A 16,709-nucleotide genomic window follows, 5' to 3' on the forward strand; every position below is an offset into this window, starting at 1 on the left:
GTGAGAGTGCTATCCACCGAGCCATAGCTGACAGCTTTTGTCATCTAGGATCACCCTTAAAGGTAAAAATAACCCAAAGTACTCCTTCATTTGACCTCCCTCTCTTGTGTCCTCTGTCCTCACCTCTGATGCCAGGGGTTAGAAACGTGTGGATTTCATCTCCAAATTGCAAAACATCCACTCAGCTGTCCAATGGCCTCCTTCCCCCCCCCTCCCACTATTCCCAAGCCCTCCCCTCTACCCCAGCCTTGACTGTGCAATATTCCCCAGCTTGTTCCCAACCTCCTACCAGCCCTCATCAGATTCATCTCTTCCACGAGACCTACTCAATCGCACCCAAACCAGCTCCTACTCATTCAGGCACCGCTTCAGTCGGCCCAGTGCTCACAGACATGGTCAACTGACCTCTGGACTGGCGGATGGATGGCCACTTGGGCGTGGTGTTGGTGTCTGTGGAAGTGTACAGGAAGAGTCCGTACCTGCAGGAGAGGAGAGCAGGGAAGAGAATTGGGGGGAAAGACTGGAGCCTGGGTGCATAGCATAAGGTTAAGAGGCTGTCACATTCAGGATACGAAAACCACAGCGAGTCACTGGCAAGACCTTTAAAGTTTCAATCTGACTGTTACATTTGTCAGAATTCTCTGAAACTTAGAGGCACTTTTTCACTTATTTTTAACCCACTGCTTCACTGAATCCCTCCAGGAGATAATTTACTCTAGAAATTATATCTTGCAGACAGTACACGACCTCAGAGACAGTGCGCATCAGAAGCTCTGTACAAAATGTCCATTTCAAACATTATAAAAAGAATTTAAATTATGATTTGAATTATGATTATATTCTAAATGATATAAATATTACAAAAGAAGGCTGAGGGGTGACCTAATAGAGGTATTTAAAATTATGAAAATGTTTTAATAGAGTGGATACAGAGAGAATGTTTCCACTTGTGGGGAAGAGCATAACTAGAGGCCATCAATATAAGATAGTCACCAAGGAATCCAATCGGGAATTCAGAAGAAACTTCTTTACCCAGAGAGTGGTGAGAATGTGGAACTCGCTACCACAGGGAGTGGTTGAAGCGAATCGTATAGATACATTTAAGGGGAGGCTGGACAAGCATATGAGGGAGAAGGGAATCGAGGGTTACGCTGATAGATTGAGATGAGGAAAGACGGGAGGAGGCTCGAGTGGAGCATAAATGCCGGCACGGACTGGTTGGGCCGAATGGCCTGTTTCTGTGCCGTATATCCAATGTAATCCTATGTATTTAATGGCACGGTGTATAATAGTATCAGCCGTGGCTTTTGCCTCTGAGTCAGAAGGTTGCAGGTTCTGGTCCCACTCCAGGGAATTGAACACATAATCCAGGTTGACACGCCAGGGCAGCACTGCGGGTGTGCTGCACTATCGGAGGTGCCATCTTTCAGATGAGATGTTAAACCGAGGCCCCGTCTGCCCTCACAGGTGGATGTAAAAGATTCCATGGCACCATTTCAAAGAAGAGCGGGGGGAGTTCTCCTGGTCTTCTAGCCAGTATCGTTAGCAACATCACTAGAAGAGAGGATCTGGTCATTATCTCATTGCTGTTTGTGGGAGCTTGTTGTCAAAAAATTGGCTGCCGTGTTTCCTACATTAAAACAGTGACTACACTTCAAAAGTATTTGGCTGTAAAGCACTTTGGAATGTCCTGTGGTCATGAAAGGTGCTATAGGATTGCAAACATAGAAACATAGAAGATAGGAGCAGGAGTAGGCCATTCGGCCCCTAGAGCTGATCATCCAAACTCAGTACCCTGTACCTGCTTTCTCCCCATATCCCTTGATCCCTTTAGCCTTAAGAAATATATCCAACTCCTTCTTGAATATATTTAATGAATTGGCCTCAACTGCCTTGTGTGGTAGAGAATTCCACAGGTTCACCACTCTCTGGGTGAAGAAATTCCTCCTCATCTCTGTCCTAAATGGCTTACCCCTTATCCTTAGACTGTGACCCCTGGTTCTGGACTCCCCGGCCATTGGGAACATCCTTCCTGCATCTAGTCTGTCCAGTCCTGTTAGAATTTTATAAGTTTCAATGAGATCCCCTCTCATTCTTTTAAACTCCAGCGAGTGTAAGCCCAATCGACCCAATCTCTCCTCATACGTCATTCCTGCCATCCCAGGTATCAGCCTGGTGAATCTCCGCTGCACTCCTTCCATGGCAAGAACATCCTTCCTCGGATAAGGCGACCAAAACTGCACACAATACTCAAGGTGTGGTCTCACCAAGGCCCTGTACAACTGCAGCAAGACATCCTCGTTCCTGTATTCAAACCCTCTCGCTACGAAGGCCAACATACCATTTGCCTTCTTAACCACCTGCTGCACCTGCATGCTTACCTTCAGCGACTGGTGCACAAGAACACCCAGGTCTCGTTGCACTTTCCCTTCTCCCAATCTATTGCCGTTCAGATAATAATCTGTCTTCCTGTTTTTGCCACCAAAGTGGATAACCTCGCAAGCCTTTCTTTCTTTATAATGCTGCGAGATGACAGATGAACTTGGGCTACCACTGTGATGCACGTGGTATAGCCCCCACTGTGTATAATGGAGGTGCTGGTGTTGACGCGGTTTGCCCGCTATAGGCAGTGGGCAGTAAAACAAGTCTCAACAAGGCAGGAGGCCGATCCAACAAGCGGCATATGTTTAAAATTTCCAAAACATCCGTTGCGTTTTTACCAGATGCGCTGCACTCGCGATGCTTTTGGGATTCCAGTTTCAGCCCAGCTTCTTCTGCTGAATGTTGCTCCTTGAACAGATCAGAAGCAAAGCTGATTCACTCGACTCCTGTGGCTGAGACCATCTGGAGAACCGAATGGGAGAGTAGCGAAGAGCAAGAAAGGAAAGCGAGAGAAGGAGGAAAACCAAACCGGAAGACGGGAAGTGGATGCGGGACGAATATAATATACTGAAGCAGGAAAATCAGCTAAAAGAAGGCTCCCATGACAAAGTCTATCGGAAATAGCAGTGAGCTTAATACGTTATAAGCAGCGCCTTTATAATTGACTCCAATGCTAATGACAAATGGTCAGAAATCATAAAATCATAGAAATTTATGGCACAGAAGGAGGCCATTCGGCCCATCATGTCCGTGCCGGCCAAGAAAGAGCTCTCCAGCCCAATCCCACTTTCCAGCTCTTGGTCCGTAGCCCTGTCGGTTACAACACTTCAGGTGCACATCCAAGTACTGTTTAAATGTGATGAGGGTTTCTGCCTCTACCACCCTTTCAGGCAGTGAGTTCCAGACCCCCACCACCCTCTGGGTGAAAACATTTCTCAACTCCCCTCTAATCCTTCTACCAATTACTTTAAATCTAGGCCCCCTGATTATTGATCTCTCTGCTAGGGGAAATAGGTCCTTTCTATCCGTCCATGTTGAGCAAATGGGTACAGAGGAGATTTACGAGGACCTTATGCCAGGACTGGAGAATTTTAGCTATGAGGATAGATTGGATAGGCTGGGGTTGTTTTTTTTATAACAGAGGAGAACATAAGAAATAGGAGCAGGAGTCGGCCATTTGGCCCTTTGACCTTGCTCCACCATTCAATAAGATTCCCATATCCCTTGATTCCCTTAATATTCAAAAATAATGAGGCTGAGGGGAGACTTAATTGCGGTGTATAAAATTATGAGGGGGCCCCTCAGCCTCATTATTTTTGAATATTAAGGGACTCAAGGGATATGGGGATAGTGCAGGAAAGTGGAGATAAGGGAGAAGACCAACCATGATCTCATTGAATGGTGGAGCAGGCTCGAGGGGCCGAATGGCCTACTCCTGCTCCTATTTCTTATGTTCTCCTCTGTTATAAAGAAAACAACCTCAGCCTATCCAATCTATCCCCATAGCTAAAATTCTCCAGTCCTGGCAACATCCTTGTAAATCTCCTCTGTACCCATTTGCTCAACATGGACGGCTGTCTGTGATACACAGGGACGGGACCAGTGGTAGGCCCTATACTGGAGTAGCTTCTGAATTAGAATGTTGCCCTCCTGAACCTTTCAGATGTGGCTGTTGTTCAGAGGTTTGCCTGGGCAGTGTGTGTGTTGGTAGCTGAGCGATGCCCCCACTGATGCTCAACCCTGGATCCCTCAGCCCACATACACCCACTCCCCAAGAGAGCAAAATAGAACTGGGGCCGCCGAGACCCTGACGCTGGAATCGCTCGGCAGGTCAGGCAACCTCTGTGGGGAGAGAAACAACGGCCGGCGTTTCGGGCAGGAAACCCATTCTCACAACTGGAACAGATTACAGGTGAACAGCCTTTCAAAAGGAACGGAACAAGGGAAAGGGGTTAAAAGAAACACATTGACCTCACACACACAGGAAAAGACAGCGAGTGACGTGTGAAGTACTTCGCTGGGAAACAGACGGTGATATCATGGCACGCTCTGCCTGAAAGGGCGGTGAAAGCAGATTCAGTAGTAACTTTCAAAAGGGAATTGGATAAATACTTTTGAAGAGGAGAAAATTGCAGGGTTAGGGGGAAAGAGCAGGGGGAATGGGACTAATTGGATCGCTCTTTCAGAGAAGCCGGCACAGGCACGATGGGCCGAATGGCCTCCTTCTGCACTGTATCATTCTATGATGCTATGCGATTTAAAAAAAAATCATTTTTGGGATGTGGGCGTCGCTGGCAAGGCCAGCATTTATTGGCCATCCCTAGTTGCCCCTTGAGAAGGTGGTGGTGAGCCGCCTTCTTGAACCGCTGCAGTCCGTGTGGTGAAGGTGCTCCCACAGTGCTGTTAGGGAGGGAGTTCCAGGATTTTGACCCAGCGACGATGAAGGATCGGCCGATATATTTCCAAGTCAGGATGGTGTGTGTGACTTGGAGGGGAACTTGGAGGTGGTGGTGTTCCCATGCGCCTGCTGCCCTTGTCCTTCTAGCTGGAAGAGGTCGCGGGTTTGGGAGGTGCTGCCGAAGAAGCCTTAGTGAACGGGAGACATAATGAGAGACATGAAAGATATATATGAGGCACAGAGTGCATGAATAGGTAGATGGAAAGGGAAGCATGAATAGCAGTCAAAGTGGAACCGGTTCCACTGCCCCAGGAGTCTGATGAAAAAGCCAAGCAACAGCCAGGGTACAGGTCACCCTGGCCGGCAGTCTCCCGACCAGGGAGTCCCCACCCCAAGCACTAGTTACTTTCCCACTCGCCTCCCGGGAACGCCGTAGCCCATACTCTCCCCGCTAGAGCTGAGGCCCGCTGTGCTGCAGCCAGTTTTTAAAATAGTTTTGAAATGAACTTGAATACAGTAAAGAAAACAACACACACACATGCTGAGGACAAAAATAGTTCGAGGACGAGAAAGCTGATTAGTCATCTCAGCAAAACACGAAGAATTACTGTATGGAAATGACATTAAGACATACGCATTCAATCAGCAGCCTCTGATGTCAAACAAACACCCACATCATCCCTTCACCCCCATCACTAACGCTGCCACTGAGAAGCAGCATCCTCTTTCAAGACAAACACATCTTTGCCCCTCGCTAACTCTTAATTCTATAAAGCCCAAGACTTAGAGACTGTACCCACAGCTAGAGAGCCCCTCGATCCTGCGCCCACAGTGAGGGAGCCCCTCGATTCTGTACCCACAGCGAGGGAGCCCCTCGATCCTGTACCCACAGTGAGAGAGCCCCTCGATCCTGTACTCACAGCGAGGGAGCCCCTCGATCCTGTACTCACAGCGAGAGAGCCTCTCGATCCTGTGCCCACAGCGAGGGAGCCCCTCGATCCTGTGCCCACAGCGAGAGAGCCCCTCGACCCTGTACCCACAGCGAAGGAGCCCCTCGATCCTGTACCCACAGTTAGAGAGCCCCTCGATCCTGTAACCACAGCGAGAGAGCCCCTCGATCCTGTACTCACAGCGAGGGAGCACCTCGATCCTGTAACCACAGCGAGAGAGCCCCTCGATCCTGTACTCACAGCGAGAGAGCCCCTCGATCCTGTACCCACAGCGAGGGAGCCCCCCGATCCTGTACCCACAGCGAGGGAGCCCCTCGATCCTGTACTCACAGCGAGGGAGCCCCTCGATCCTGTACTCACAGCGAGGGAGCCCCTCGATCCTGTACTCACAGCGAGGGAGCCCCTCGATCCTGTGCCCACAGCGAGAGAGCCCCTCGATCCTGTACTCACAGCGAGGGAGCCTCTCGATCCTGTACTCACAGCGAGGAAGCCCCTCGATCCTGTGCCCACAGCGAGAGAGCCCCTCGATCCTGTACCCACAGCGAGGGAGCTCCTTGATTCTGTGCCCACAGCGAGGGAGCCCCTCGATCCTGTACCCACAGCGAGGGAGCCCCTCGATCCTGTACCCACAGTGAGAGAGCTCCTCGATCCTGTACCCACAGCGAGAGAGCCCCTCAATCCTGTGCTCACAGCGAGGGAGCCCCTCGATCCTGTACTCACAGCGAGAGAGCCCCTCGATCCTGTGTTCACAGCGAGGGAGCCCCTCGATCCTGTAACCACAGCGAGGGAGCCCCTTGATCCTGTGCCCACAGCGAGAGAGCCCCTCGATCCTGTACTCACAGCGAGGGAGCCCCTCGATCCTGTGCCCACAGCTAGAGAGCCCCATGATCCTGTACCCACAGCGAGGGAGCCCCTCGATCCTGTGCCCACAGCTAGAGAGCCCCATGATCCTGTACTCACAGCGAGGGAGCCCCTCGATCCTGTGCCCACAGCGAGAGAGCCCCTCAATCCTGTACCCACAGCAAGAGAGCCCCTCCATCCCACTGCTGGCCAGGATACAAGATAAAGCTCATCACAGAATCACAGAATCACAGAAACCCCACAGTGCAGATAGAGGCCATTTCGGCCCATCGAGCCTGCACCGACACATATCCCACCCAATCCCTGTAACCCCTACACCAACACATAGCCCACCCTATCCCCGTAACCCCATGTATTTAATCCCCCTAACACTAAGGGTCAATTTATCATAGCCAATCATCCTAACCCGCACATCTTTGGACTGTGGGAAGAAACTGGAGCACCCGGAGGAAACCCACGCAAACACGGGGAGAATGTGCAAACTCCACACAGACAGTCACCCGAGGCCGGATTCGAACCCGGGTCCCTGGCGCTGTGAGGCAACAGACTCTTCTCTTTTATTTAATATGTATTACTTATGCGCACACACACACTGACTCACACACACACACACACACACACACACACTCACTCACACCCTCTCACACTCACACCCTCTCACACTGACACACACATACTCAAACACACACACCCTCTCACACTGACACACACATACTCTCACACTCACACCCTCTCACACTCACACACACACACACTCACACTGACACACACATACTCAAACACTCACATACACTCACACCCTCGCACACTGACACACACATACTCAAACACTCACATACACTCACACCCTCTCACACTGACACACACATACTCAAACACTCACATACACTCACACACACACTCACAAAACCATGAACGGTGCACACCCGAGTTTCTGATACGCACTGCTGGTGGACGAGGTACCCCACCTGTAGCTGTCTCATGATCATCAGGCCACAAGACCTCATTCTGCAAGACAGCATAGTCGAACTCATCCTTTCTCGGGAACCTCTATGGAGATCCTTACCGCACTCAGTCTTCCTTTCTGTTGTGTATGTACCTTTAAGAGAATAACTGGTCTCAGACTGCAGTACCGGCAGTGACCACCCCTGTATAAAAGGCGCTAGTGAGTCTCTGTTGTTTTCAGTTTCACTATTGACTTCCATCAGTAAAGACTCGTTTTGTTCAACTCCTGCTGTCCGTGTCTCAATCATTCACGGACATAATACTGGCGACGAGCAGATACGAACCTACCTACAGTCTGCACCACCTCCTGGGATCCATTCCTACAGCGAAGTGAGCAGAGGTTGAGGCCAGAAAGAAAAGAAAGTAAGAGGCAGTAGAAACAGGCGTCGACCGTGGGCATCCGCCCCTGTGTTAGCGGAGTTGAAGATTGCTGGAGAAGCTGTCAGAAGCGGGGCCTGGTTCCTGTCGACGGTGCTTCAGCTAATCGGGCTGGTGGCAGGTAGTGCACTGATCCTTCCTGGGCTGCGGCAGTCGCGAACTCGAGCGGGTGGTTTGCAACGGGGCCGAGCAGCGTTGTCGGGAAGAGAGAGAGAGGGTGGAGCACACAGGGCGCGGCCGGTGCTACGAAGCCGGGCTGCGTATAGACCCGAGAAGAGGGAGGCAACAGTCCCACAGGGTTGTTCCACGACGGGAAAATAATAAAAAAAGAAATATTAAACGCGCAAGAAACCGCGAGGAGCTGCAGGTTGCAACGGGAACTGCGGAAAGCAGCGCTAGCAACAGCGGGGAAGAAGGCAAAGCGCGGGAGGCGCCATCTTAATCAGCGGGGAAGAAGGCAAAGCGCGGGAGGCGCCATTTTGTTAAATCGGGGAAGAAGGCAAAGCGCGGGAGGTGCCATTTTAGATTTGCAAGATGCCGAAGACTGGCTGTATCACTGCTTTTGATAATACAATAGAGGACTGGACCACGTATGTGGAAAGAGTCAAGGTATATTTCGAGGCAAACGAAATAGCTGAGGAGAAAAAGGCATCGATATTGCTAAACTTAATGGGCGCTAGAACGTACGGCCTATTGCGGGACCTGATTACTCCAGCCAAACTGAAGGCGAAGAGTTTTAACGAAATTGTTGCTGTCCTACAGGAACACCTAAACCCTGCACCGCTGTTGATAGCAGAAAGATTTAAATTTCACAGGAGAACTCAGCATAAAGATGAGAGCAATGCTGAGTACCTTACAGAACTGCGCAAGCTATCAAAGCACTGCCAGTTCGGAGCAGGACTGGCAGATACCCTACGGGACAAATTTGTCTGTGGACTCCTGAGTGAAGGAACCCAGAAGAAGCTACTCTCACTGTTGCCTCACAGCGCCAGGGACCCGGGTTCGAATCCGGCCTCGGGTGACTGTCTGTGTGGAGTTTGCACATTCTCCCCGTGTTTGCGTGGGTTTCCTCCGGGTGCTCCGGTTTCCTCCCACAGTCCAAAGATGTGCGGGTTAGGTTGATTGGCTATGATAAATTGACCCTTAGTGTTAGGGGGATTAAATACGTGGGGTTACGGGGATAGGGTGGGATATGTGTTGGTGTAGGGGTTACGGGGATCGGGTGGGATATGTGTCGGTGCAGGCTCGATGGGCCGAAATGGCCTCTATCTGCACTGTGGGGTTTCTGTGATTCTGTGATTCTGTGAAAGAGCTGACGCTAGATAAGGCTTTCAGCGTGGCAGTATCGTATGAAGCAGCAGCCAGGGGAGCTGCAGAAATTCAACAAAAACCACAGGAATACGGCACCCACGAAATGACACGGGGATTTGCAAAATGTTATCGCTGCGGCAGAACTAACCATGACCAGAAGGACTGTTGGTCCAAAGACAAAATATGCAGGCAATGCGGAAAGATGGGACACATTGCACGAGTTTGCAGGTCTGGGAAGAAGACCAGCGACAACAAAAAGGCTACTAAGGAACCGTACAAGAAGGTACAAAAGATGACGGACAGTAGTTCCGAAGACCAGATGAGCGATAGTGAATCTGGGAACAGGAGACTAAGCTGTCTCAAACTTCACAATGAATTCGCAAAAGAGGATCACCGAACCATTTGGGTCACCCTCACGATAGCAGGGTCCCAAGTTAAAATGGAATTGGATACAGGATCAGCGCTAACCGTCATGAATCGACGAGACTACGAGCGGCTATTCTCACACATACCCTTGAGAGAGACATCCATCATCATGACGACGTATACGGGGCAAAAAGTATACCCCAGAGGAAAAATAAGGGTGCCTGTCGAATACAACGGCAAGAAAATACGGAAATTGTATCTCTACATACTGCCAAATGGTGGACCACCGTTATTGGGACGGGAATGGATCAGGAAGATAAACTTAGATTGGCACTCCATTCATGCAATGACGGTGGACGGTAAAAATGATGAAGACGTCACTCCTGGACGATTGTCAACAATCTTAGCTAACGCCAAAGAGGTATTTCAACAAGAACTGGGCACGCTTAAAGGCGTAAACGCCTCGATAAAAATAGAAGAGAATGCAGTTCCCAAGTTTTTCAAAGCAAGACCGGTACCATATGCAATTCGCCCAGCCGTCGAGGCAGAGCTGGAGAATCTGGAGAAGGCGGGCGTGTTGTCTAAGGTCGACTGGAGCGAGTGGGCGACACCCATCGTTCCTGTCATGAAGAAAACGTTAAGCAATAAGTCCAGGGAGCCAAGGAAGATTCGCATCTGTGGGGATTTCAAGGTGACGGTGAACCCAGTCCTTCACACAGTACAATACCCTCTTCCAAGGATAGAAGACATCTTCACCTCACTGTCTGGAGGGAAGCGTTTTACAAAAATTGACCTAGCACAAGCATATTTGCAGATGGAGGTTGAAGAGTCCTCTAGGAAGTATCTCACGATAAACACTCACAAAGGTCTTTACCAGTATCATTGATTGGTATTCGGAGTAGCATCGGCTCCGGCGATATGGCAAAGAGCGATGGAACAAGTCCTGCAAGGGATTCCGGGGACTCAGTGTTACTTGGACGACATCCTTGTGACAGGTGAAGATGACAGTGAACACCTTAACAACCTAGAACAGGTGCTCACTAGACTACGGGAACATGGGCTACGAGCCAACTGCCCCAAGTGCGAGTTTTTTAAGAAACAGATATCGTATTGTGGCCACGTGATTGATGAAGAGGGGTTACATAAGTCCCCTGACAAAATTGAAGCGGTTGTTAAGGCCCCAGCGCCTGAAAATGTGTCGCAACTGAGGTCATTCCTCGGATTGGTGAATTACTATCATAAGTTTTTGCTGAATTTGTCGACAATTCTGCACCCACTGAACGCCCTGCTACGAACGGGAGTAGCATGGGAATGGAGCAATGATTGTAAGCGGGCCTTTCAGAAGAGTAAGGACTTAATCACTTCAAGGGAAGTATTGGCTCACTACAACCCAGCACTGCCGATCAGACTGGCGTGTGATGCGTCTCCCTACGGCATTGGGGCGGTACTGTCACATAAATTCCTTGATGGTTTAGAGAGGCCGATAGCTTTTGCGTCACGCTCGTTAACTTCTGCCGAGCGTAACTACGCCCAGATTGACAGAGAGGCCCTCAGCCTAGTGTGGGGGGTGAAGAAGTTCAATCACTACCTGCACGGTCAAAAATTTACTCTACTAGCCAACCATCAACCTCTTGTCTCCATTTTCAACCCTCAGAAGGGCGTACCGATAATGACAGCACAACGGCTGCAGAGGTGGTCCCTTTTCCTAGGGGCACACCAATATGACATTGAGTACAAAGGAACTAAACAGCATGGGAATGCTGATGGATTGTCACGCCTACCGTTGCTGACGGTGGAAGAAGAAGACCTTGCAGTGGATCCAATGGAGTTATTCCACTCGACCATAGTCGAATGTCTCCCTGTGACGAATGCAAACATAGAAAAGGAAACACAGAATGACCCGACACTATCACGGGTCTATGATTTAACGGTGAAGGGATGGCCAGCACATGGCGAACCACTGCTGCCAGCATTCTCGCCGAGAAGAGAACAGCTGTCAGTGTGCAGAGGAACCTTGATGTGTGGATCCAGAGTAGTAATTCCACCTAAGTTGACGGATAGAGTGCTCAATGAGCTTCATGAGGGTCATCTGGGTGGGGTAAAAATGAAGAACTTAGCCAGAGCGTTTGTGTGGTGGCCAGGAATCGATAGAGAAATCGAAGAGATGACCAAGAGCTGTGCAGGATGCCAGAAGGTCCAAAACGCCCCACCACAAGCTCCTCTGCATCCATGGGAGTGGCCCTCATCTCCATGGCAAAGGGTGCACATTGATTTTGCTGGTCCCTTCATGGACTCGATATTTTTAATTGCGGTGGATGCACATTCAAAGTGGCCAGAGGTAATAAAAATGTCCTCAACCACCACGGAAAAAACTATCACGGTTTTACGAACCATATTCGCCAGGAATGGGCTGCCTGAACAGATTTGCTCTGACAATGAACCACAGTTTGTGTCTGAAGAGTTCCAGAGGTTCTTAAAGAACAATGGTGTTAAGCATTACACATCTGCCCCATATCATCCAGCCACTAATGGATTGGCCGAGAGGTTTGTCCAAACATTCAAGAAGGCTATCAAGGCAATGTGTAATGAAGATATACCCCTACAACACAAGGTGGACAACTTCTTGTTTGCCTACCGGAGCGACACATGCGGTTACCAACCAAACTCCAGCCATGATGTTCTTCAATCGAAGACTACGATGCCCCTTGGATTTGGTTAAGCCAAACGTCCGAAGAGATGTGGAGAACAGGCAGTTTCAGAATATGAATGAAAGGCTGACCAGGAGTTTTAAGATAGGTCAACCAGTTTTGGCCCGGGACTACCGCACTGAGAAATGGCAGCCAGGAACGATTTGTACACGGCAAGGACCTCGCATGTATACCGTGGACCTTGGAGAGAGCATTGTAAGACGCTATGCTGACCAGATTCTAGAGTCACTGGAAAACGTCAACTCCACACCACGATCTGATACACCTGGTAATGAAATTGACGTTCCAATTGCAGCTACCGCAGAACCGGTAATATTGGAAGCAGATGAACCAAACAATGACATTGATCCCGACTCAACATTGCCAGAAGAACCTGATACCCCAAAGAGGCGTTATCCAGACAGAATCAGGAAGCCTCCTCAAAGACTGAACTTATAATTGCTTAAACTTAACCAATGTATCTAGCAACCGTAATTGTGATTGTAATTAGTTATCATTTAGTTGTTTAATGAATGTTATGTACTGTTTATCTAAAAGGGGAGGAATTGTTGTGTATGTACCTTTAAGAGAATAACTGGTCTCAGACTGCAGTACCGGCAGTGACCACCCCTGTATAAAAGGCACTAGTGAGTCTCTGTTGTTTTCAGTTTCACTATTGACTTCCATCAGTAAAGACTCATTCTGTTCAACTCCTGCTGTCCGTGTCTCAATCATTCACGGACATAATACTTTCCTTTCCCGCTGTACAGGCTTTCAGCCGTGACTCAGTTAGTAGCATTCACACCTCTGCATCATGAAGGTTGTGAGTTCAAGTCTCACTCCAGAGACTTGACACTCCAGTGCAGTGCTGAGGGAGCGCTGCACTGTTGGAGGTGCCGTCTTTCAGATGAGATGTTAAACCGAGGCCCCGTCTGCCCTCACAGGTGGATGAAAAGGATCCTAGCACTATTTCAAAGAAGACTGTGGGAGTTCTTCCCCGGTGTCCTGGCCAATATTTATCCCTCAACCAACACCTAAAAACAGAAGATCTGGTCATTGTCACATCGCTGATTGTGGGACCTTGCTGTGCGCAAATTGGCTGCCACGTTTCCCATGTTCTAACAGTGACTACACTTCAGAAAAGTACTTCAGTGGGTTGTAGAGTGATTTGGGATGTCCTGAGGTTGTTAAAAGATGCTATATAAATGCTAGTCTTTCTTGTTTTTAAACCCAGGCTTGATGTTACTTAATTACTTCTTGACTTATCTCATCCTCTATCCTATTCTGTTCAACCTCGATGGTGCCCTTCACGACAGGCTTTCGCCCCTTCAGACAGCTGTGCTGTTGAGGAATGACAGGAGCCATGGTTTCCACAGAGGAGTAGGGGTGACAATCGATTGCAAGGTCAGCCCAAGTCTTTACCACGCACTCCCTGGTGACCTGCAGGCTGGCCGCCCAGTCTCGGCATGTCAAGGGAAGGCCAAGGCGTAATGGTAGGGCGCTGCACTGTCCCACAGCTGGTAACAACAAATGAAGTCAGCCAAGGTTCTTTCTCTGCTGCGGGTAAGTGCACTTGTATGGGGCAGGAAGCATAGTAACATAGAGATAGGAACAGGAGTAGGCCATTCGGCCCTTCGAGCCTGCTCCGCCATTCAATGAGATCATGGCTGATCCTCGTCTGAGATCATAGCTGATCTTACCAGTTCAGTACCCCGTCCCCGCCTTTTCTCCGTAACCCTTAATCCCCTTAGCCTTCAGAAATATATCCAATTCTCTCTTGAAAATATTTATTGAATTAGCCTTCACAGCCCTCTGTGGCAGGGAATTCCACAGGCTCACCACTCTTTGAGTGAAGAAATTCTTCCTCATCTCTGTTTTAAATGATTTGCCCGCTATTTTTAGACTGTGGCCCCTGGTTCTGTGCTCCCTGGCCATTGGAAACATTCTCTCTGAATTCAGCCTGTCCAGGCCTGCCATAATTTTATATGTTTCGATGAGATCCCCTCTCAATCTTCTAAACTCCAGTGAGTACAAGCCCAAACTATTTAATCTCTCTTCGTAGGTCATTCCCGCCATTCCAGGTATCAGCCTGGTGAATCGCCGTTGCACTCTTTCCATGGCAAGAACATCCTTCCGCAGATGGGGCGACCAAAACTGTACACAATACTCCAGATGCGGTCTCACCAGCACCTTGTACAGCTGTAGTAAGGTATCCCTATTCCTATACTCGAACCCCCTTGATATGAAGGCCAACATACCATTTGCCTTCTTAATCGCCTGTTGCACCTGCATGCTCTCCTTCAGTGACTGGTGCACAAGAACACCCAGGTCCCTCTGCACTTCCCCATCTCCCAATCTATTGCCATTTAGATAATAATCTACCCTCCTGTTTTTACCCCCAAAGTGGATAACCTCGCATTTATCCACGAACTGGACTCGGCTGCAGCACCCTCAATCGCAATGTGGAAGGTTTATTTTTAAAACGTGGAAGAAATGCAGGGCGCAACCGTCAATCCCAAGAATGAATCCCTGAAATCATAGAATCACGGAATAGTACAGCAGAGAAGGAGTCCATTCGGCCCATTGAGTCTCTTTCAAAGAGCAATCCAGTTAGCCCCACTCCCCCGCTCTTTCCCCAGATCCCTGCAATTGTTTCTCCAAGTATTTATCCAATTCCCTTTTGAAGTCTACTATTGAATCTGCCTCCACCGCCCTATCAGGCAGTGCATTCCAAATCCTAACCACTCGCTGCATGAAAAAGTTTTTCCTGTCGCCTCTCGTTCTTTTGCCAATCACCTTAAATCTGTGCCCTGTCGTTATCGACCCTTCAGCCATTGGAAACAGTGTCTCTCTATCTACTCTATCCAAACCCTCCATCATTTTGAACACCTCTATCAAATCTCCTCTTAGCCTTCTCTGCTCCAAGGAGAACAACCCCAGCTTCTCCAGTCTCTCCGTGTAACTGTAATCCCTCATCCCTGGAACCATTCCAGTAAATCTCCTCTGCACCCTCTCCAAAGCCTTCAGGTCCTTCCTAAAGTGCGGTGCTCAAAATTGAACACAGTACTGGGGCCGAACTAGTGTTTTATATAGATTCAGCATACTTCCTGGCTTTTGTACTCTATGCCTCGATTTAAAAATATGGCAGACGGCTGTATTCAGAGACTGTAGAGCAACAGCGCCACCTTCTGACAAGCTGTAGTTGCTGCAGTGCCTCCGATTGCTGAAACTGTCTTTGGGGGGTTGATGAATGTTGATGAATTCCACTGATGCACACAAGGTCTTCAAAAAGCTACATCAAAACACAGATTGTTCAGTGTTCCCACTTAAACATATATTTTAAACTGTCCTATTGTAGATTCACCTCTCTCAAGGTCTTTATTGCTTATATATATTTCACAAATCACTATGTGGAAACTATAGGGCAATATAGATCCCAAGGTTCTTAACAAATGGAAATACACAGGGGACTGAGCCATGGAGCAGGAGATGAGGAGGGTTCAAGAGGTGGCTTTTGAGGTTGTTAAAGGTGGACGGTTAGGGGGTTAAAGAGCAGGGCTGAGCAATTCTCGACAAGACTGAGCTAATTAGTAACAAAATCTGTCAAATTACGACCCGTTTAATACCTTCCTCTTCCTCTCCTATTTTCCCCTGCTCCTTCTGGTTACTCCGCTGCTGCCCTTCCGTTGTTATCTTTTCCATTCTAGCCCCGTGACACTTCCCGTCAACTTTCTTATTTTCAATTTAACATCTCCCTTAACTTTTCAACGGAGTCCACTGTTGCTTTTTAGCCAGCAGATGGAGTTAGGATACAGATCAGCCAGGATCTAACTGAATGACAGAACAGGCTTGAGGGGCTGAATGGCCTCCTCCCGCTCCGTCCTATGTTCTTAATGCTGTTCTATACATTACTGAACTGTCCCATCTGGTCCCCCAAGTTCTCCACTTTCTTTCACAACCTCAGGGCTTTACAGCCAATGAAGAGCTTTTGAAGTGTGGTAACCTACAAGGCTACGGACCAAGTGCTGGAAAGTGGGATTAGGGAGGATAGCACTTTGTCTGTCGGCCGGCACAGACAAGATGGGCCGAATGGCCTCCTTCTGTGCTGTAAATTTCTATGATTCACTGTTGCAATGTAGGAAACGCAGCAGCCAATTTGAACACAGCAAGCTCCCACAAATATGATGACTAGACAAATGGTTTTAGCAATGTTGATTGAGGGATAAATATTGGCCAGGACACCGTGGAGAACTCCCCTGCGCTTCTTCATAACCGTGCCACGGGATCTCTTGCGTCCACCTGAGAGGGTAGACAGCACCTCTCAGTATCTCTTTGAAGTGTCAACCTAGGTTTTGTTCTCAAGTCTCTGGA

This window comes from Somniosus microcephalus, chromosome 28, assembly GCF_052327205.1.
Source record: "Somniosus microcephalus isolate GS21.2 chromosome 28, FLI_Smic_1.0, whole genome shotgun sequence".
Taxonomy (NCBI): Eukaryota; Metazoa; Chordata; class Chondrichthyes; order Squaliformes; family Somniosidae; genus Somniosus; species Somniosus microcephalus.